The sequence below is a fragment of the Mus musculus genome, chromosome 3, assembly GCF_000001635.26.
Source record: "Mus musculus strain C57BL/6J chromosome 3, GRCm38.p6 C57BL/6J".
In the NCBI taxonomy this organism is placed as follows: Eukaryota; Metazoa; Chordata; class Mammalia; order Rodentia; family Muridae; genus Mus; species Mus musculus.
Window position 1 is genome coordinate 25,137,341 of NC_000069.6, and position 7,014 is coordinate 25,144,354.

The following is a 7,014-nucleotide window of genomic DNA, read 5'->3' on the forward strand; positions in this document are numbered from 1 at the left end:
ATAACAGTCATCAATTAGATGTTTGCGGGATCAATACCCCACTTCCTATAAAACCTTTTCCGGATGAGTGTTCAGGGCTGCTTCACCAAACCATCCTGCATGGCTCTGGTGAGTAAACCCAAGCTTGAGTTTGTAATAAAGAGATCCTAATGTTTTTACACCAGAATCAGCTCCTTGGTGGTCCTGTGGGGTTCATGAATGCTTCCTGGTACTACACATACATGTATATATGTCTATATAATGTTACTTGTATGTGTATGATATCAGGACTGACCACTTAGTACTGGGAAGACCATTTACTGTATTCTCAGAATCCTTAATTGATTGTAGCTCTTTGTCTAGGGCTGAAACTCCATGGAATTTCCCCCTGAAAGTTCTTAATTCACCTTATACCTTAGTTTCTTCATTTGTGAAAAGAACAGAAGTTATTTGGTAATACTTTGGTTGATATTAAATAAATTATTGCATACAAAGTGAAAGAAAAATGATAGCCCTTAGTAAATACTCTAAAATTATTATATCTATTGTTACCAATTTTCACAAATAGTATATTAACATTGATGCTATGTAAACAACATAAAAGACAAAGTGTTCACCAATATGTGCAAGGGTCAGAGAATTAGACATTTTTGGTTCTATAGTGTGTGGCACATGCAAGCAGAGAAAAGAAACGGATGCATATTGTTGGGTTCGAAAAAAAGCTTTATTTATAGAAACCTATGATGGTGTACTGGCTAGTTTTGTGTCAACTTGACACAGCTGGAGTTATCACAGAGAAAGGAGCTTCAGTTGAGGAAATGCCTCCATGAGATCCAACTGTAAGGCATTTTCTCAATTAGTATCAAGGGGGAAAGGCCCCTTGTGGGTGGGACCATCTCTGGGCTGGTAGTCTTGGTTCTATAAGAGAGCAGGCTGAGCAAGCCAGGTGAGGCAAGCCAGTAAAGAACATCCCTCCATGGCCTCTGCATCAGCTCCTGCTTCCTGACCTGCTTGAGTTCCAGTCCTGACTTCCTTGGTGATGAACAGCAGTATGGAAGTGTAAGCCAAATAAACCCTTTCCTCCCCAACTTGCTTCTTGGTCATGATGTTTGTGCAGGAATAGAAACCCTGACTAAGACAAATTGGTACCAGGAGTGGGGTATTCCTGTGACAACCTGACCATGTTTTGGGGAGGACTGTGGAAGGACTTTGGAACTTTGGGCTTGAAGATCCATTCATTGTTAAGAGCTCTGTCAGATGTTGTGTAGGAGCTTGGAAGATAATGTTGAGAACACTGCAAAAGATGGAGGTTTGGCTTGTGAAATTTCAGAGGGAAAATTAAAGACTCTTTTCAGGGCCATTTCTGTTTTGAATGTGAAGATTCTGTAGTTCTGGTTAGCTGGGGCTGAAGAATCAGCTGTGATTAACAAGATACCAGAACTACCAAAGGAAAAACTTTGCATTACTGGGACTATTGATGCTGGTTAGCTGGAGCTAAGAAATTAGCGGTGATTAAGAAGAGACCAGCATCATTGAGGTGACATCTTCTGGGAAGTGTTTTCTGAAAGCACAAAGAGGCTGTGTTCCAGAGATGGCCAAGGTTGTACTCCTGCTGCAGCAGGACTTGGTAATATGTAAGGGTCACCCAGGTGGTACTGGTTTTGAAGGCATGAAGGGGTCACGCAAAGCAGCTGAGGCTCGGCACTGTGAGAGGCCATGGAAGGCCATTGGTGAAGGTGCAGCCTCAGTTGCAATTGAAGGCCCAGGACTGAAGAGGTCATGCAGTGTTTTGGCAATGCCAGTACCATGAGATGACCACCAAGAGCAGCAGCAGCAGTGGAATACTGGCATCTGGAGCCTAGAGGATGACGTGTGTGCTACAAAGAGCCTGGCTGGAGAAGTGACCCAAGCCTTTGGAGGAGCCCAGAAGATGGTGAGTTGGATCCCAGACACTGGACGGTTGGAGATTGACTTTTGCTTTTGATTGTGACTGTGCCCTGATATTTTTCCCTCTTGAAGGAAGAAACTGTTTTAGTGGAGCCCACAGTTAAGAGACTTTTAATTGTAAAAAGACTTTGAATTTTAAAAGAGATGGATATTTTAAAGAGATTGAAATTTTAAGAATATGTAAAGACTGGGACTTTTAAAGTTATTTAGAATGGGGATGAATAAGATTGTAAGAGTTGAGGCTTACTAGTGATTTTGTGTGTCAAGTTGACAAGGGGTCAATTGTACTGGCTAGTTTTGTGTCAACTTGACACAGCTGGAGTTATCACAGAGAAAGGAGCTTCAGTTGAGGAAATGCCTCCATGAGATCCAACTGTAAGGCATTTTCTCAATTAGTATCAAGGGGGAAAGGCCCCTTGTGGGTGGGACCATCTCTGGGCTGGTAGTCTTGGTTCTATAAGAGAGTAGGCTGAGCAAGCCAGGTGAGGCAAGCCAGTAAAGAACATCCCTCCATGGCCTCTGCATCAGCTCCTGCTTCCTGACCTGCTTGAGTTCCAGTCCTGACTTCCTTGGTGATGAACAGCAGTATGGAAGTGTAAGCCAAATAAACCCTTTCCTCCCCAACTTGCTTCTTGGTCATGATGTTTGTGCAGGAATAGAAACCCTGACTAAGACAGATGGGTTGGATTTGGTCTATGGGACACAGTTTTAGCCCCTTTCTTACAGAGTGGTCTCCATATTCTTCAGACAAGCAGAGCAGATAAGAGCAAAGCTACTCAGCTCACCACAGACACAGAACCAGCTCAAACTTCTATCAACACCCCTAGAGAAGAGGTTTATCATATATCCCACTCTAGAACACCAACTGCAATCTCTTTTCCCTATCCTTTCCACAACACACAATTAGCCAAAAACTAGTGAATTCTGGAGTCTGATAAGTACTCTGCAGTTCTTGACACAAATAACACTGATAATTTTCATGTTAATTATTAAGAATTTCAAAATTCTCAGTGCTTATCATGTGGCAATTTTAATTACACTGTCATGTCCACATATACCCTTCTTTTTCTACTAGGAAAAATATATGAAGGCAGCCATAATCTCATTTAAATTGCGGTTATTACATCCCCTGCCTAAGACCTTATAACATACCCTTTTATTCTATGGATTCAACACATAGTCCACATGAACAAAGGAAAATACTCTTAAACAGGTACTCTTTCCAACTACAGCCATTCTCTCAATCTTGATACACCAGCCAGGAAAAAAGTACTCAAAAGAGTGTCTCTATACCTTATATATAACACCTAGTCGATTTTAACATGATTAAAGCCCAGTTTGAAACTAATATCAGCTAACATATTGCCCCAAATTTACTGTCACCTCTCCATAATTAAATCTACTACCAGATTCAACACTTCATTTTATCAAACTGTGCGTATAGAAAACCAAAAGTCTCAGAGCTAGGTATGTACTTAAGGAGCAAAGCATAGGGCTAGCATTGACGGAGACCCTAGGTTCCCGATAACCCGATTAAAGGGGGAGGGTAGTATGGAAATGAACAGTTTTCATAAGAAGCAATATAATGGTGAATAAACACTTTTAAAGATGTTCAATATCGTTAGTCATCAGATAAGCACAGATTTAAACCATTTTCCATTTCACTCCTCTCAAAATAGCTATTATCAAAGAAAGCTAACAGGACAAATGATGGTGAGACTGTGTGTGTGTGTGGGGGGGGCATCCTAGTACACTGTTGGTGAGGCTGTGAAAGGGGGTATCCTATTTCTCACCTATTGGTGAGAAAGGGAACTAAGGCGTACTATGGCAACCAGCCTTTCGGTTTCTCCGAAACCGAAATATAAAACTGCCTTATATGTAGACCATATACCCTGCTACGCAGTCCTGGGTCCCTATGACAGCACTCTATGTCCTATTGCAGACTACTATTCACAGTAGCTAGGGAATGAGACCAGCCTAGATGTCCATCAATTGGCAAATAGTGAAAATGTGGTGCATAGAGACAATATAATTCTACTCATTATGCACACATACAAAAAAGTATGGATCTGAAAAAATATACTGAGTAACCTAGCACAGAAAGACAGATATCATAGTCTCTCTCATGTATCTGCCCTAGGTTTGAATTTTGTATTTCTGTGTTTGGTTGGGATATCAGTATAGACTGGGAAGTAAGGAAGGAGACTTGAGACATGAGACAGATAGGATCTTCACAGAGATTAAAAAAAAAAAAGTCGCATGTCATATGTAAGTCTGGATAAGAAGGAAACACAAGACATAAAAAGGCTTAAACAGAGATGGCAGCATGGTAGCGGGGTGGTTGGGGGAGGTGAAGGGACAATTAACCCAAACTAAAGATGCATTAGAAAGCTATGCAGAGACCTGTCCTTTATATGCTAATTAAAATACATAATTTTTAAAACGAGTTAGAACAGTGATACTCTACATGGTGAATAACGCTGTGCCCAAGCATCATGGATTTTTTTTTTAAATACAAATAATTGTCTCCCCCACCGCCACCCCTGAATACACTTGCCACTTCTCTTGCTTGCCTTCCAGAGCAATTGGTAATGCCCTGTTGCTGAAGACACCACTTTGGTTAGCAGACACAGAAATCAATATGGAACTGAGCTTAAAGCTTTCTTCTTACAAACTAATGTTCATAGGGACTGAAGATGCTTATATGGCCTCCAGGGAGAAGAAAGTTGTCAACAGCAGACCAGCTGGGGACTCTGAGTGCTATTTGGAAGATAACAAATCATTTTCTGATTTGAGTCCCACTCCATGAAAAGACATATACATGTCTGGTCAAACTGTAGCTGGGAGGGTAGGAAGCTCTAAGATGTAATCTACTGTTGTTTGGTAAACTGACATAAAGTGACTCTGCCTTCTAATATATATGTTTATATTCCCAGAAAAGCCTGTATTAGTGCTGCTCTCTGCAGTAGGTGCAGTCTTTGGTGATGGTGATGATGCTGCCAGGGTTCTTTATTGTGTTTGGTTTTCTGGAGACAGGGGATGGGGACTGGCGGTGATTAACTGGTCAAAATCCTGAGAATAAGTGACAGAATATATCATATACTTCAAGCCTCAGGGCACCTCAAAGGGGACAAAAATTTGTGAGAACCTTGCTTCATTGTTATGCCAAAAGAAAGAGTGAATACAATTGAAACATTGATTATGTGCAGTAGAGAGGAATACATTGTTTCGAATGGAGAGAGACCGTGTAACAATGTACCACGGTTCTGCCCACCTTTGAAACTCTGTAGCATATAAATTGCAACGAACTGCCCGCTTGACATAACTTGAACATTCAAAAGCATGAATGTCCTAAGCCTACCAGCACACCAATGTCCTACAATATTCCCCAGCTCAGTAAATGGAAATTCTGTCTTAATAGCTAATTAGTGTCCCAGCTATAAATCATTGCTTTCATACAACACAGTTGCCCCCAACACAGTTACCAGCCTGATGTTTTTAAATAGATGTATCATTACTACATTCCCTTCTGTCAAAATACTCCAAAGGCCTTCCATATTACTTGAAGAGATATTGCAGTAGTTCAGTATACCATACTATCTAGCTCCTATGAGAAAGTTTAAAGTCATAGCCACTGCTCTCTCCTCAATTCCACTCTGGCCACACACACTTCTTTCCTTATCCTTGAACTCAGCAACAAGGCCTTTGTAGGCTTGCTATTGTGCTTAGAGAGCTCTGGACCTACACAGCCCATGGCTTTCTTCCTCACCTGTTAAAGTCTGTTGAAATATGTAGCTTTCTCTTGAGGATTTCCTTTATTAGCCATTTTAAAATACATAACACACAAACTTATTTTTCTTGTTGTATACGCTTCCTACTAGAATGTACAGCCCAAAAAACCAAGAATGTCTGCTCTATTCTAATGACTAGGGCAGTGTTTGGTAGGTAGTAGCAGTATCTGTTAATTCTACGTATAAGCAAGAATCAAGCTCTCCATGTGTCCTAGTAATGCTTTATGTAACTGATAAATTATATAATTCACTCGTACTGGAATTCTGAGAAAAATGCCCGGAATACTCTATGTGGTATCAGACTGCATTAGATAAAGCAATTGTATTTCTGAGAAATTCTGAAGTCAGAGATAACTGCTGATAGTAAAAAGGGGTGTCGGGGGGCGCTAAAAATCCCCTTTCCATGAAGAATTTCTGAGGGATAAAAAGAAAAGAGGAAACCCCTGCTTAACTACCAGTTTAAAATCCAACCTTTCCTTCGGATCTCCTTTCCCCTGCTACCACTGGGGATGGGTCTGCTATCCTGGGACTCAGGCTGATGCCTTCAGCACAAAGAGCACCCAGGGGGGCAGGGACAGAATTTTGCATCCTATTCCCATCGCTGGTTAGCACAGAATGTCGCTCGTGGCTGACTGAAGTAAACACTGCGAGTGCCTCGCTGCGAGAGAAGCGGAGTTTCCTAAGTTTCTTCGCAGCTCGGCTGGACTAACGTCTACCCATTAACTTAGTTCAGGGTTGAGCGCCCCTAGGGATGCGGGGCCCTAAGCAGTGCAGGGAGGCCGGGCGGGTGATGGGGATGCTCGACACCCGACGGCCACTCGGGGAAGACAGCGCGACATTCCGCGGGTGGCGGAAGCCGCGGTCCGTCGGGCTGCTGCTTGCTGGCGTCCCCGCGCCAGGGTCGCCAGCGGCTCGGAAGCGCGGAGGCAGGCCGCGGACCAGCGGGCGCGCGCCCGGCCTCGCCCCATCGCCCCGCGGGCTCCCGCGGACTCCGCGGCACGGGGACGGGGACTCGCGTTACCTGAGCGGCGCCGCGGGTCTGCGGTACGGCGGCCGGCGGGGCCTGTTTTCGGCAGCCGTAAAGCGCGGGCGAGCGGCGACCCCCACCTCGGCGGGCGCCTCGGGCCGAGCGTCGCCTCCTCGCGGGTGTCAACCAGGGCCAGCGCTGGGCTGGCGGCTGAGTCACGGGAGCCGCGCTGCCAAGGCCGACCGAGGGCCGCGGGAGGGTGAAGCGAGCGGCCCGAGCGCGGGAGGAGGGCTCTCGGGGACGCCGCAGCACCGGACACTTGGCCCCAGG

General features: G+C 44.2%; 1 protein-coding gene across 1 annotated transcript in view; it reads right to left on the minus strand.

Moving 5' to 3' along the window:
- The window catches only part of Naaladl2 (N-acetylated alpha-linked acidic dipeptidase-like 2), a 1,346,047-nt gene extending 1,339,238 nt beyond the window's left edge, over positions 1–6,809 (minus strand). The window contains exon 1 of the mRNA XM_017319681.2: positions 6,739–6,809. The gene's annotated coding sequence lies outside the window, so the exon portion shown is untranslated. The remainder of the gene's footprint in view (positions 1–6,738) is intronic.
- Positions 6,810–7,014: the final 205 nt, after the last annotated feature.